General features: G+C 38.1%; 1 long non-coding RNA gene across 1 annotated transcript in view; it reads right to left on the bottom strand.

Annotated features, from left to right (window-relative positions):
- Positions 1-14,694, bottom strand: part of LOC118004412 — a 287,877-nt gene extending 273,183 nt beyond the window's left edge. Inside the window, exon 1 of the long non-coding RNA XR_004677576.1 lies at positions 14,542-14,694. This is a non-coding gene — a long non-coding RNA (uncharacterized LOC118004412). The remainder of the gene's footprint in view (positions 1-14,541) is intronic.
- Between the last annotated feature and the right edge of the window lie 1,667 nt (positions 14,695-16,361).

Consider the following 16,361-nt stretch of genomic DNA (forward strand, 5'->3'; position numbering starts at 1 on the left):
CAAGTCAATGAAATTCACTGCCATTATTTGTTATAGGAGGTTAAATGTAGAAAAAAAATCACAGTATCTATCATCAATAGGGATGACTATAATACTTGTTCAAAAAGAATTATGATAAAGGTGCACAAAGTAAAAAGCACCATGAGAAGAGAAAATCCTAAAGACTCCACCAAAAATCTGTTAGAACTAATAAGTGAATTCAGCAAAGTTGCAGGATGCAAAATTAATATACAGAAATCTGTTGTTTCTATACACTAAGAACTAAGTAGCAGAAAGCGGAATTAATAATTTGTAATTTCACCAAAATGAATAAAATACTTAGAAATAGATTTATCCAAGAAGTCAACAACTTATACTCTGAAAACTATAGACGTTGATGAAAGAAACTGAAGAGAACACAAACAAATAGAAAAATATACCATGCTAATGGATTGGAAGAATTAATACTGTTAAAATGTCTGTACTACCCAAGGCAATCTACAGAGTCAGTGCAATCCCTATCAAAATGCCAACAGCATTTTTTACAGAACTAGAACAAATACTCCTAAAATTTGTACGGAACCACAAGACATAAAATAGCCAAAGCAGTCTTGAGAAAGAAGAACAAAACTGGACGTATCATAATCCCAGATTTCAAGATATACTACAAAGCTATAGTAATCAAAGCGGTATGGTACTGACACAAAAACAGACACATAAATAATGGAACAGGATAGAGAACTCGGAAATATACCTATGCCTATATGGTCAATTTATCTATGACAAAAGAGGTAAGAATATACACTGGGGAAATGACAGTCTTTTCAATAAATGGTGTCAGGAAAACAGGACTGCTATGCATAAAAGAATGAGAGTGAACCACTTACTTACACCGTACACAAAAATAAACTTAAAATGGATTAAAGACCTAAGTGTGAGACCTGAAGCCATAAAACTCCTAAAAGAAAACATAGGCAGTAATCTCTTGGACTTTGTCCCTTAGCAGCATATTTATGGATATGTCTCCTCAGGGAGGGGAAATAAAAGCAAAAATAAACTATTGGGACTATACCAAAAGAAAAAGCTTTCATGCAGCAAAAGAAACCATTAATAAAATAAAAAGGAAACCTAGTGAATGGGAGAAGATATTTGCAAGTGATGTACCCAATGAAGGGTTAATATCCAAAATAGATAAAGAACTTACACAACTCAACACCAAAAAAACCGCAAACAATCTGATTTAAAAATAGGCAGAGGACCTGAATGGGTGTTTTCCAAAGAAGACATTCGGATGAACAACAGACATGTGAAACAATGCTCAGCATCACAGATCACAGGGAAATGCAAATCAAAACAGTAATATATCACCTCACATCAGTCAGAATGATTACTATCAAAAAGACAAGAAAAAAAGTGTTGGTGAGGATGTAGAGAAAAGGAACTCTAGGGGCGCCTGGATGGCTCAGTTGGTTAAGTGACTGCCTTCAGCTCAGGTCATGATCCTGGAGTCCCACGTTGGGCTCCCTGCTTGGCAGGGTGTCTGCTTCTCCCTCTGACCCTCCCCTCTCTCATGCTCTCTCTCTCTCTCATTCTCTCAAATAAATAAAATGTTAAAAAAAAAAAAAAAAGGAACTCTAGTGCACTGTTGGTGGGAATGTAAATTGGTACAACCACTGTGGAAAACAGTATGGAAGTTCCCCAAAAAGTTAAAAACAGAAACAAACATATGATACAGTATTTCCACTACTGGGTATTTACCCAAAGAAAACAAAAACACTAATTTAAAAAGATATGCATATGTGGAATATAAGAAACAGCACAGAGGATCATAGGGTAAGGGAGGGAAAACTGAATGGGAAGACATCAGAGAGGAAGACAAACCATGAGAGACTCTTAACTCTAGGAAACAAACAGAATTGCTGGAGGAGAGGTGGGTGGGGGGATGCCATAATTGGGGATGGGCATTAAAGAGGGCTTACTGTGATGTGATGAGCACTGGGTGTTAAACGCAACTGATGAATTAATGAACTCTACATCTGAAACTAATGATATGTTGGTTAACTGAATTTTTAAAAAGATATGTTTATTGCAGCATTATTTACAATACCAAGATCCATATGGAAGCAACCCAAGTGTCCACCAATAAATGAATAAAAAAGATGTGGTATACCTTTTTTTGTTGTTGTTTATATGATGTAATATTACTCAGCCTTAAAAAAAAAGATGAGATCTTGCAATCTGCAACAATGTGGATAGACTTAGACAGTATTATGCTAAGTGAAATAAATCAGACAGAGAAAGACAAATACATATGATTTCACTTATATGTGGAATCTAAAAAAACAAAACAAATGAACAAACCAAAAAAAAAAAACAGCCTCTCAAATAGAGAGAATGAGCTGGTGGTTGCTGAGAGGAGGTTGGGGGAGGGATAAAATACATAGATGGTATTAAAAAGTACAAACTTCTAGTTATAAAGTACATAAGTCACAAAAATAAAAAACACAGCATAGGGAATATAGGAATATAGTCAATAATATTGTAATAACATATGGTGACAGATGGTGACTATACTTACCATGAACACTGAGTAATGTATAGAATTGTTAAATCAATATATTTTACACCTGAAACTAATATACTACTGTATGTAGTTATACTTCAATAATTAAAAAAAATAAAGTGCCATGAAAAGTATGAAAAATTTACTCTCAGAATTCAGAGAAGGAAGAGATACTTTAAGAAATGAGATTGAGTACAGCATTGCAAAAGACATAAATTTTGTCTTGATCAAAAAAATAGGAAGAATTTTAATATGTAGAGAAAAGAAAATATAGTGGTAAGGTTAGACAAGAAGGAAAGGGAAAGGAAATAAAGGTAGATAAAATGACAGATGAATGCAAAAGAGAAGAGCATAAAGTTGCTTTAGTACCAATATTAAAAAGTGTTTAATGACTCTGCTACCAAGATGGAGCCACTTAAGATTTTAAAGAGTTATTTTTTTTTTTTTTTAAGAGATTTTTAAATCACAATTGGGAGAATTTTAGGCAGATCATTCTGGCAAATAGAGTGAATCAGCTATATTGGGGGCGGGGGGGAATGGAGTCTACAAGCAGGAAGACCAGACAAAAGACTTTTATGATTATCAGGAGACAGGTAATTGTGGACTGAAGGAAGGCTAGGGCAATGGGAAGGAGGTAACTTGTGAGAGATACGGCAATGATAGGACCTGGAGGGAACAGAAACAACATGGATGCAGAAGCAAAAAAAGAGGGAGAAATTAAAGATGACACAAGGACATTAGCTTCCAGCCATAAGGGAGTAGCACCATCCAGATATATCTTTCTGCCATAAACAAACAGAAAACTGAACAAAATATATGAAACAACTGTTTTCAGATATCAGTTGGCAGCACAGGACAGTAATCTCTGAAAACAGAGAGAGACAGAGAAAAAGAGAGAGAGAGAAAATAAGGTGAGTCCTTCACTTGCATTGGCATTCTGCCTTGAAGTAGTGTGCACACCTCATGCCCAGACAGGAGGATCTCAAGCATTGCTGAGTAGAAGAAATAGAGATTACAATTCAGAGTGCAGATGTAGCTAAAATATGCAAGATAGGCTATCAGAGAAAAGAAATCTACACAGAAAAAGAGCTCCAGAAATTTGAAAAGGGGTCTTCTTGAGTCTGTGGCCAAATACCAATCTATGTACATACAGGATAAAACTCCACAAATTTGAATGGGAAAACTTCTGGGGAAAAAACAATTACCAGGGAGTTGTAAGATAAAAAAAATTCTCAGAGCTCACATAGGGCCAGGAATAATTTTACTTCCCATTGGTCAGAGATGAAATACACCACTGAATATATTCTTCAGCACAGACTCGAGAAGTAACATACTTTAAAAATGAGCCTAAATTTGTCTAAGAGTATAGACTAACCTAGACCTGCTCTAAAAAAACCTGAAGACTTAAAATGGTTCCACTAAGCCACAAGAAGCTTAGCTATTGACCAGAACAAAGTCTTACATTCTTTAAAGGAATACAACAAAATCCAGTACCCAGAAATATAAATTCGCAATGTTCCTTATCAAATCAAATATTATGATATGTGAAAAAAAAAAACAGGAAAATGTGATATGATACATATCAGAAGGAAATCTAGCCAATAGAAACAGACCCAGAAATGACAGAGATGATGGAATTAACAGATATGAACATTAAAATCACCAGTATAAATATGCAAAATATGCTCAAGAATTTAAAGAAAAACATATACATAATAAGAAAAGAAATGGAAGATACAAAAAAAGAACAAATATAACTTCTAGAGATAAAAAATACAAAATCAGAAATGAAAAATTCACTGAATGAGATTGACAGATTAGACATTTTAGAATAAAAAAAAAATCAATGAGCTTCATAATATAACAATATAAACTATTCTAAATGAAGCACAGAGGAAGAAAAGGGAGAAAAAAGAACACACACACACAACTCTGACCTGAGTGAAAATATCAGTCTGTCTAACATAAGTATAATTGGAGTCCCAGAAGGCAAGTTGAATGAGGTGTCAGAAAAAAATATATATTTAAAGAAAAAAATGGCAAAAAATATTTCCAAATTTAGTGAAAACTATAAATCCACAGCTCCAAGAAGTTCAAATAATTACAGGCAGGATGGGCAAGGAGGGAGAGGGAGCCAAGACACAATCAAATTCACTGAAAAACAGTGAAAAGAAGACATCTTAAAGGCAATGACAGGAAAAAAAAAAGATCCACATTATTTAAAAAAAGGAACAAAAAATAAACGGTCACCAGATTTCTCATCAGAAACTACGTGAAGCAGAAACCAGTTTATGTATTGGAAAAAAAAACACAACAACAATCAACTTAGAATGCTATACTCAGCACAATGTATTTTAGAAAAAATGGTGAAACAGAGACTTTAAGAAAAACAAAAACTGAGAAAATATTTTACCAGCATAAAGAAAGTTCTTCAGGCAGAAGGTAAATGATACAAGATGGAAACTGGCTTTACTAAAAGAAATAAAGAACAGTAAAAATGCCAAATTTGTGGAGAAATATAAAGAACTATTTTTTCCTGTTTCTTTTTTTTTTTTTTTTTTTAAGATAATTGACTACTATTGGGGCACCTGGGCGGCTCAGTCTTTAAACAACTGCCTTCAGCTCAGGTCCTGGGATCAAACCCCACAGCAGGCTTTCTGCTCCGCAGAAGGCCTCCTTCTCCCTTTCCCACTCCCCCTGCTTGTGGTCCCTCTCTCACTGTGTCTCTCTGTCAAATAAATAAATAAAATCTTTAAAAAAAAAAAAAGAAAGAAAGAAAAGAAAATTGACTACTGAAAGCCAAAACAACAAAAACTCACTGTTGGGTTTACAACATGCAAAGAAATAATATGTATAACAACAACAGCACAAAAGATAAAGGGTGGGGGACAGAAGTATACTGTTTAAAACCGCTGCATTATATCTGAAGTAGTATAAATAAGATTTAAATAAGATGTGTACTGTGACCCTAGAGTTACCACTAATTACAGCTAATAAGTCAGTAGTGGAAATAAAGTGGAACATTAAAAAAATTATCAAAATAAGACAGGTAAACAGGAAAAAAAGGATTTAAAAAAAAAAACAGATGGAACAAATAGAAATAAACAGCAAGTTGGTAAAATTTAACTTGACCATATCAATATTCACATTAAAAATCAATGGTCTAAATTTTTCAATTAAAAGGCACAGTTTCCTGAAATGATGAAAAATCAAGACTTACCTATATATTATCTACAAGAAACTCACTTTAAGTATAAAGCTAACTAAAAACAACAAGATGGAAAGATATATCATGCAAATACCAATCTTAAGAAAGCTAAAATAGCTATATTAATATCAGAGAAGTTAGACTTCAGAACAGTAACATTACCATGGATAAGAATATTAAATAATGATAAAGAGGATAATTCATCAAAAAGACATAATCCCTGTGTATGTTCCTGTGATTTTACATGTCAATTTTACATGTTAATTTTACATGTCAACCTGACTGGCTAAAGGGTACCCAGATAAAACTATCTCTGGGTGTGTCTATAAGGGTGTTTTTGGATGAGATCAGCATTTGAATTAGTGATCTCAGTAAATCTGTTGAGAGCCCAAATAGAATAAAAGGCAGAGGAAGGGGGAATATGCCCCTTTTCACTGCTTGAGCTAGGACATCTCAGCTCATCTTTTGTCCTCAGACCGAAATTTACACCATAAGGTCCCCTGGTTCTCAAGCCTTTGGACTCAGACTGACTTACATGGCTGGCTTTCCTGCTCTCTGGTTTGCAAACAGCAGATATGGAACTTAACCTCCATTACTGCATGAGCCAATTCCTATTAATAAATGTATGTATCTATCTATTTATCTATCCATCTATCTATGTATCTATTGGATTTATTTAACATTATACGATTATACTAATTTTATATAATTTAACATATAAAATGATGTAATATTTAATTTATCATATATATTTATATATATACATATACATATACATATACATATCCTATTGGTTCTGTTCCTCTGAAGAAACCTAATACCACTCTTAATTATAAAATTTCAGGGGTGCCTAGGTGGCTCAGTCATTAAGCATCTGCCTTCAGCTCAGGTCATGGTCCCAGAGTCCTGGGATTGAGCCCCACATCAGGCTCCCTGCTCAGTGGGAAGCCTGCTTCTCCCTCTCCCACTCTCCCTGTTTGTGTTCCCTCTCTTGCTATGTCTCTCTCTGTCAAATAAATAAATAAAATCTTTAAAAATAAAAAAATAGTAAAACTTCAAAATACATGAAGCAGAAAATGAAAGAATATTTAGTGAAATGAGAAATAAATCCACAATTATAGTTGAGGCCTCAAGACATCTCTCTCTCTGCCATTGATAGAACAACTCGATAGGAAATCAGTGAAAACAGAAGAAGATTGAGCAAGACCATCATCCAACTGGATTTCACTGATATTTATAAAACACTCACCCAATATCAGCAGAACATTCTTTTCAACTGCACATGGAGTGTTCACAAAGATAGATCGTATTCTAGGCCATAAAAAAGTCTCAATAGATAAAAGGATTGAAACCATACAGATTATGTTCTCTATCATAATGTAATTAGAAACCAGTAACAGAAAGGTACCTGAACATACCTCTGAAAATTTGACAAACAATATACTTCTTCTAAACAACCCATAGTTCAAAGAAAATTTCAAAAAGGACATTAATATCATTTTTAACATGAAAGAAAATGAAGATACATGTCAAAAGTTATGGGAAGTCGCCAAAACAGTGCTTGGGGAAATTTGCAGATTTAAATGCTTATAATTAAGAGTCTCAAATCAATGATCTAAGCTTCCACCTGAAGATTTAAAAAAAAGCAAATTAAACATAAAGTAGACAGACAATAATAAAGCTAAAAATAGAAAATTGGCAAATAATAGAAAAAAAATCAATGAACCCAAAAGCTATAATATGAAAAGATTAGTAAAAATGGTAAACTAGGAACTAGATTTATCAGGAGAAAAAAATACAGAAGTCACAAATTACTAATATCAGGAATGAAAAAGGGAGCCTTACTACAGATATTATAAACAATAAAAGGATAATAAAGAAATATATTGACAACTATACATCAACAAATTTGACAACCTAGATGAAATAGACAAATTCTTGAAAAACACAAATTATGAATGCTCCCTCAAGAAAAAAGGGATACCTGAAAATATCTGTATCAGTTAAGAAACTGAATTCATAATTTAAAATCTTCCAAAAAAAAACAACAACACATGATTCCATCCTAAATGATATTATGGTAAATTCCTTAAAACATTTAATGAAGAAATAATACCAATCCTATGTAAACTCTTCCAGGAAACAGAGGAGGAGGAAATACTTCCCAAATCTTTCGTGATACCAGCATTGCCCTGATAACAAGCCAAGACATAGACAATACAAGAAAGGGAAAGGGAAAAAAAAAATCTCTCATGAACATAGCCACAAACACAAAGGATAGTACTTCATGACCAAGTGTAGTTTATTTCAAGAATGCAAGGTTACTTTAAAATTTAAAAATCAATTGATATAATCTACTTTATCGAAAGGATATAAGTGAAAACATGATTATCATAATAGTCGCAGTGAATTATTTAACAAAATTCAACAGAAACTCATGATAAAAGCTCTCAACAACTATAAACAGAGAAAGAACTTCCTTGATCTGAGAAAGGACATCTACAAAAAACAAAAAACCTACAGCTATCAGCAGTAACTGTAAAAGATTAAGGCCTGTCACCACTTGTAACAAGTTGGGGTGAACCAATGGGAAGGACAGCAGGGACACAGTATGGTCAAGACATTTATTCTCCTGGTTTCCCTCCTTCTAGAACGCAGGTCAGCTCTATCTTCCACCAACGGGCTACCACAGGCCAGCTCTCTCCTGAGATAAAATCACTCTCCAGGAACTGGTGACCGTTCCCTCCCTTTACACCTATTCAACTTTCGCCCCCAATTAGGTGTCACATCACCCTGTCCACACCTTTGTAAACCGGTTTCTAATAAACTCAGCTCAATTCCCTCAGTGAAGTGTGCCAACCTACCCCCTGCAGGCCCCTGAATTATAGATACACAACCTAATTTCATATCCACCATCATACGCTTTCAAAACACACAAACAAACTCTCCTTTAACAGATAGAAAGTTCTTGATGCCCCGGGGCCAGAATTTTCCAGTGAGATCCAGGATGAGTAAGAGATAAGGTTTTCTTCTACAAATAGAAGCAGGAAGGATTGCGAAGGGGAGATAAGAAAGGAGAATAGACAAGTCCTTAGAACAGTGAGCTTTAGGAAAGGAAAGAATCAATGGAAAATCCAGGCTCTGGAAAGCTCCTTAACACTCTGGGCATCCCCATTCCAGAGGCTGTGCCCCGTGAGAAGCCTTTGCTGGCCCCCAGGGGTGAATCTCAAAGTGTGACAGAATGAAGCACGGCATCGCCTGGAGAAAGAAAAAGAAAGGTCACTGCTTGGACAAATCATTCAGATTTACATGGTTCTACTTTCCTAAGATACATTTTCTTTTCCAACGCTGCTAATACCAAACAGCCAAAGGAGTATGAGACACAGTTGAGAACGTGAAACTGGATCTTTTGTATATTCTAAGGTTGAGTCTACACAATAGCGAAGTGTCGGATGTTTTGTCTCCATGTTGCCAAACATCTGGATTGAATGAAGATTCAACTAAATGGATTTGATGTTCAACTTGTTTCCCCTTTTAAGGCTGGCTTCTAATCCTGGCTGTGAAACACCCTTGATATCAGTAGCAGATCTGAGCATGAAATCAACTGTCCGCACACTAGAAAAGAAAAGGAAGCCTTGCTCATTCTTCCCATGAATACCCTTTCTTTCCTTTCCTTTCTTTTCCCCAAACCCTCTAAGGGACTTCAGGGTGCACACTCTGTCCCCCCACTATAGGCCATCAGAAGAGAGCAGGTGAGGCGCCCCCACTGTCTGCCATCGCCACATGGGTCTTCAGCCTCCATTTCAGGCCTTCTCCTCTGTCCTGCTCACTTTCCCTCCCTGCCCTTGGGAATCTCTCCACCCCTCTGGTCTCAGGCAGGGAAAGGGGGAAGTAGCCCCAGCCTATCTCTGAGCCACACATTGAACAAAAGCAACATAATGAGTTGCGTTTTGTTGAGGGCTCTCCAGGTCCCCCAAATCTTTCTCAAATGTGATTGTTTATAAAATGTTTGATAAAAATAAATGATGCTTTCAATTTAAACAAAATTTCACACTGTTACTGGTTTTAATAACAGTTTTGACAGATGAGATTTTCATCATCTGTTTTTTCTTTGTGAAGCCTTCTTCAATAAACTAAAAATGCTTTAAACTAACAGATGTGACTATAAAGTAAGGCTTGGGTGTGAGACATCAGGAACTAAGGCTTGTCAAATGCTTTGAGATAGAAATTTATTCCCACTGCAAGCATCTCCTGGGTATCGGTAAAGTCACCAACCTAATGATTGTCGGCTAACCTGTGAAGCTCGTTTTAGCAGCAAGATGCCATTTATCCCAAACAGGGAATATATCTACCTCTGCTCCTCCTCATCCGCTCCCCAGACCTAGCAGGTTCCGCTACCCCAGCTATTAGAAACCTATTGAAAAGTCAACCCAAATTTGCTTGAGCTGATGTTGACATTTGACAAACTGATGATTCACGATTTTTTTCTCCATCGGCTCAAAAATTTGAATTTTCAGTGATATCCTGTTTATAATAAAGAAGTTATTTCTGCCTGTTTTAAAATACATAAATACTTATTTTTTAACAGACTTGAAAGGCTGGAAATTAAGACTGCAGTGCTCTGATTTTGAAATAGCTCCCTTGCCTCCAAAATATAACAGTTTGAGGGCTGCTTTTTTCCCTTTTTTGTGGTGCCTTTATATATTTTAAACAGTTATTCTTGCACAGAGAAATATAACATTGTGAGGCAAATTGACAAATCGGTTTAGCAACAAAAGTAATTCTAAAGGTTAGTTAAATTAAGGAGTGATATTATGTAAAGAAAGTTTTTCTTAAACCTTGTTACATTCCAAATGAAATATCCTCTCACACCAAAAAGTATATGCCAAAATTTATTAACATGATCTAGAGATTGAGAAATATTTCCTTCCGTTTATGTCTCTTCTGCTAACATTACATATAGTCTATCAAGTCACTTCCACAGCTTTACACCTCCCTGAAATGGGCACCAGGCACCGCTTCTATGTGATGGAGTTAATGGATGGCTCACATACCATTTCTTATCTCCCCAGTCTTCCTCGAGGCCACCCAGTGAAACAGCCCCCTGGGAGGCCCAGGCTGCTCAGTGCCTGGGCCTGCCCTGACAGGAGCAAGAACTCATTCTCTTCTTCTAAACAGTATCCAAAGGAAGTTTCTCTGACCAAAGAGGTATCCACAAGGACCATCCCAGTTCAGGGGCGCTGGCAGAGCTAGGCAAGAGGGGCTGTCTGGAGCTGACTTTAGCCTGAGACAGGCTGGCAGACCTCAAAGCAAGGCACTGCATGAGGGAGGAGAGAGCTGCAATAAAGAGAGAGAAGAAATGCCTAGACCTAAATGCCAAGAATGGCCCTAGTCAGGTAGTCCAGAGCTAGTGTGCAAAGACCACGTCAAATTCAGACTTGGGTTGAGCCACAGTTGGAACAAGGTGGTATTGGGGTAGAGGCCAATTGAGAACACAAGGTCTAGCTACATTCTCTGGAGAGGAGGCAAGATCTAGCTCCTAGGAAGAGACTGGGAAGAAGCAAGCAGAGCTTCAGAGCTCCAGTCCTGGAGTCTGGAGTTGTAGGTAGAAGATCCTGGCCGAGAGCAGCTGATGAAGCAAGCAGCTGTCTGTCTCCTCTGCTAGACTATGAGCCGCGTTGTGTTCCTCTCTGCATCTTGGGCAACCTCATAGCATCTCCACATAACAGGAGCTCAGTTCATGCCTCCAAATGAGTAAATAAATGAACCGGAGTGAAAAATTAGTGAATGAATAACTATGAAACCCCTTGAAGCTCTAAGAACACACACTTTTATCTGGCACTTGGAACATACTTGTACAGCAGAATTCTGTTTTCAGATCATAAAGAAAATAATCTGATGATGATCGTGACATGCTTTTCTAAATATGAAGACTGAAAGACTTAAAATAATACCCCATGACTTTATCTTTTATAGATTCTCAGATCATCTTGATAATTTATTACCTGCTAACTCTACTGGACACATATTACGGTCAGAAATGGAAATATGAAGAAGATAAATTTAGTGTTAACTATGGCTATTTAAAAAAAAATCCTGTTCTTTTTTCATCCCAACATGTCAGAGACTCTCCATCTATCATTTTATCCCTTTTATGAAGGGAAAGCCCCCAAAGGACTTGGGATTCATCTTTCAACCTCTTCTTCCCCAATCACCTCCTGGTGCAGTTCAAATAATCATCCTCTTCAAACACCTTTAGTCTCTCCTCTGTCTTCTTCTGACTTCCACTTCTAAACATTTTCCCTTTATTTATGCATCAATCAGCCATTCATTCATTTATTCATTCAACAAACACTAATTAAGCTCTGTGACAGGTATTATCCCAAATTTGGAGTATGCAAAGGTAAGAAAGAGATGGTCTTTGCCTTCAGGAGTATCCCAGTATAGTGGGGAAGACAAACTCATGAAGGCCTACGTAACAGGACAGCGGGTTCCATCTAATGACACCTTGGGAAGGAGGAAGGCATTCCTTTCCTTGTTACCACCACCTTGGGCCCCACCACCTGGGGTTATAATAAATGAGATGACGTGTGGGCTGGGTCTTGAGGAATGCACAAACCTGTCTCTAGAGTGACATACTGAATGCTGCCCAAGGATGGCTCTCACCAGTTGGCAATGAAGAGGACAACTTGGGTGCTAAGTGGACTTCCATGTACCTCACTGGAGTGGGGGACAAAGGGGTGCCTTCCCTCCTAGAGACCTGTGGGTTGTTTTTTTTTAATCTCCTGCTCTTCATTTGTCTGATACCTTCACCTCCTCCCCTCCCTTGCCCTTGGGGATCTATAAACTAATCTCTGAACTAGATTAGTCTCTGAAGGCAGAAAAACTTGCTCAACAAGTATGCCTCCAAATCTTTCTGATTTACACTAAGACCAGAGGATTTTCAAACGTGTTCAGCCTTTGTTTTGGGTGATTCACTGTCTAGCTGTCTAGTCCTGCAGGAGGGTTGGGGAGGGGGGAGGGCTGCAGAGAGCAGCGGGATGGGGGATTTCCTTTGGATACAAGTAGAGAAATTACCTCAGGGATAGACAAACACCTCCTAATATATTAAACGTATTAATATATTAGAATATAATTCTTCCACTTTTCTAATATAAACTGCTAAGTAACCCATGGCATTAAATGAGAGAGACAGGGCCATTGAGGTGCCCCTGATCCAGTCTGCCAGGAGACAGAGCTGTGTTCCTGCAACAGGTTCTACTTCACTTTCCTCCTATACCTCTACTCCTCTCTTTCATGCCTAACCAACACTTTCTCCTTATCCATTCTTTTCTTAATCCCTGCAACCTGGTTTCCATGTTCACTACAGAACCAAAACTAGGCTTTTAAAGGTCACCATTCCTTTCTACCTGGCAAATCCAGGGGGCATTTCTCAGTTCTCATTTTCCTTCCTGTCTTTGACGCTTGGGTCACTATGTCACATAGTCACTAGAACCACCTACAACATGTGCTTATTCACTAACCAAAAAGATTCAGAGCAGTCTTACCTTTGGTGGTTTGGTACTTAGAATGATTTGAATATGTTTTTCCAAGCTTCACTCTCTTCTCCTAATTATGATATGCTATCCTGGTCGGGGCAGAAGGGATAGAGAAGTTGCCTCCCTTATCTGATGATCACTGGTCTGCAGAAACAGCTCGAGAACCTGAACACCTGTATTCTAAGCACAGCCGTATTATCTGCTATTCTGTGAGGCTCGCAAATGGCTCAGCGACTTCAGAGGAGACCATACTGATGAACAGATCCCATGTGGGCCATGGGCAGCTGAGCTGATGCCCCAGTGCACTGCCCTGGGACACCCAGACTAGGAGGAACCTACCCAGCCATGTTCAGGATAAGGCCACACCAACCAAGGATGAACCAACATACAGAAGACCCGAGGGTCTTAGGAGCCGCTGCAAAAACACGACACTCAGCAGAACTATGCACCCAGGGCAAGGGCTGAGAGAATAAAGGGAGAAGCCAGAGGGAAAATGTGGGCTCTCTGAGCAGCACCCTCCACACAGACTTCAGTTGGTCCATCTACTGTTGCCTATCAGAACAGCCTGCTAGCCATTGAATGGAAGCTCCTCTGGGAAATACCCAGGCTCTAGAAACTTCCAATTCTGGTATGGAGGCATCTGCTTTCAATTGTTTGGAAAACTGGTTTCCACCACTGCAGAAATAAAATCATGCCCCAATTTTCCCCAACATTTTTCTCCTTAATTTAACAGACCCACTCCTCTTGCGCCCATGAAGAAGAAAAAGAACTCCTTTTTAGCAGAACACAACCGTCTCACTTTACTCTTCTATTAGGACTCATTTTTACTAGTTAACCCACCAGTGTATATACAAATGAAATAACTCTGCAAAAATCTAAAGCACTTACATAGTATTATTATTGACCAACAATATCATCTCTTTTGCTCATTTGCCTTTCATTGCAAGTAAATTGATTTTTTTTTTAAATATAGGGGCGCCTGGGTGGCTCAGTTGGTTAAGCATCTGCCTTCAGCTAGGGTCATGATCCCAGTGTCCTGGCATCAGGCCCGCATCGGGGTCCCAGCTCAGCAGGGAGCCTGCTTCTCCCTCTGCCGCTCCCCCTGCTTGTGCTCTCTCTCTCTCTCTCTCTCTCTCTCTCTCTGCCAAATAAATAAATATATATATAGCATTTTTTCCTTTTACATCTTGAGCCGTAACAACGGATATTCCACAAGGCAAACTCAGTGCTCGGTGCTTTTCATTTGCACTCACCAGAAGAGTTCTCTCATGCTCAGGACTAGTGTCCCGACCTGCACACGGATGGCATCCATGGCACTGGTGCCCATTACCCAATGCTGCTCCAGTCTTGTAGGCCCAGGACCTTCAGGACGCCCTGGCTTCACCCAAGCCCAGGCTCTCGTTCAATGCTGTAGGCAGAGAAAGGAAGTGAAAAGAGCTTCGATGAATGGTTTATCCTGAACCATAGTCTATGTTTCATAAATGTTTATCCTCACCAAAATCCATCTGGATAGTTACCATGATCTGTACTTTTCAGGTTATAGAACTGAGGCACAGGAAAGTGACATTACCAAAGGTCCCCCGGCTAATAACGCACAACTTCTGTGACCAAGCTATGTACTGTGACCTGACGCCCGAGCCCATGAGATTCTCTACCACGCTATTTCCCTTGAAAATACAATCAGTCACAATCATTCTGTGGTTTCACTCAAGAAAGGGATCTATTTTTTTGCATTAAATTTGAAGTCTACAGTATTTGGAGTACTGAAAACACTTGAAAAAACTTGCTGATCGATATCCAAGACTAATATGTTGAATTTACTGAATATGTCTTGAGAGGTGACCCAATCCTGGTAGCTATTACAGGTCTTGGCTGGCAAAAACAACCAGGCATACTGCTGCTCATCAAGACATTATCATCTCTTTTTCCTGACTCCAATCTCTCCAATAAATCTTCCATACCACTGAAATTCCATTTTCGTACTAAATAAATTTTTCTTAGACACCTACAATGCCATGATGTGTGCCCTGTATTTGAGTTACCAAAGAGATTAAGACACCTCTACCTTCAAGAAACCCACATTCAAGTTGTTCCCTTGTATAAAACTATCAGTGGCTCCCAGATATCAACTGCCTCAAACCCAACCTTCTCTACAAAGCACTGATTATATTGTTCCATCATCCTTTCCTACTCTGAACTCATAGACTAAGTGCCAACCTGTTTAGTTGTTCTAATTGTCTCATGTCTTAATTTTATCTCTGCAATGACACTATAATCTACTTAAGAGCAGGGATCACTGCTTACAATCATTCTTTTCGGTCATACACAGGTCAAGGGATTACTTCTTTGGCTTTGAGCCCCTAGAGCCCTTTCATGTTGTGATGATTTAAAGGACCTTAAAAGACTTGTTGATTGATTTCAAGGATTAAATCCAACACCAGAGAATTTTCCTTCTGGTTAAAAATTTCACTTAGTTCTTTAATACAAAAATCATCACTGAGATTTATGATAAAAATTGAGTTTTATAAAAGATGTCTGAGTGAGGAAGAGAGAACATTGTTAATCATATGCTATCTAAAGTTTAATCTTGGTTCTTCTTAATATTGACTATCATCTTGGTTTCTCTTTCACTCAGTTGCATCTGTAATTTTACCAATCAGGCCAAGACTGTATTCTCTTTATCTTGCCCATTTCAGAAAATATAAAGTCAAATCTTAATGCAATTTTCTTATAATAACTACCTCTATGATCATATTACTTAGCTTTTGAGAATGAAAGAAAGGTATCCTTTTACTTTAGGCAAAGCTGTAGAGTAGGGGAGTTTGTTTTCCGTGCCTTGTCCCATGTGGCTCTCCCTGCCCTATGGACAAGCATGAGCTGATAACCTACCATTAGAGCGAACTGAGAGGATCCAAGACTAGACCTGTATCTGTCCACTGGGGTAGGCAGGCAGCCACTGATAAGGCTTAGTAGCCAAAAACTTCAGTTGGTCCTGCAGAATACAGCATCTGATGAGGAGGACAGTGGATCTGGCCTTGACAGGGGGAAAGAGTATTTACTTTCTAACACATGG

The sequence above is a fragment of the Mirounga leonina genome, unplaced genomic scaffold (assembly GCF_011800145.1).
Source record: "Mirounga leonina isolate KUSES-001 unplaced genomic scaffold, KU_Mleo_1.0 Mir_93, whole genome shotgun sequence".
Classification (NCBI taxonomy): Eukaryota; Metazoa; Chordata; class Mammalia; order Carnivora; family Phocidae; genus Mirounga; species Mirounga leonina.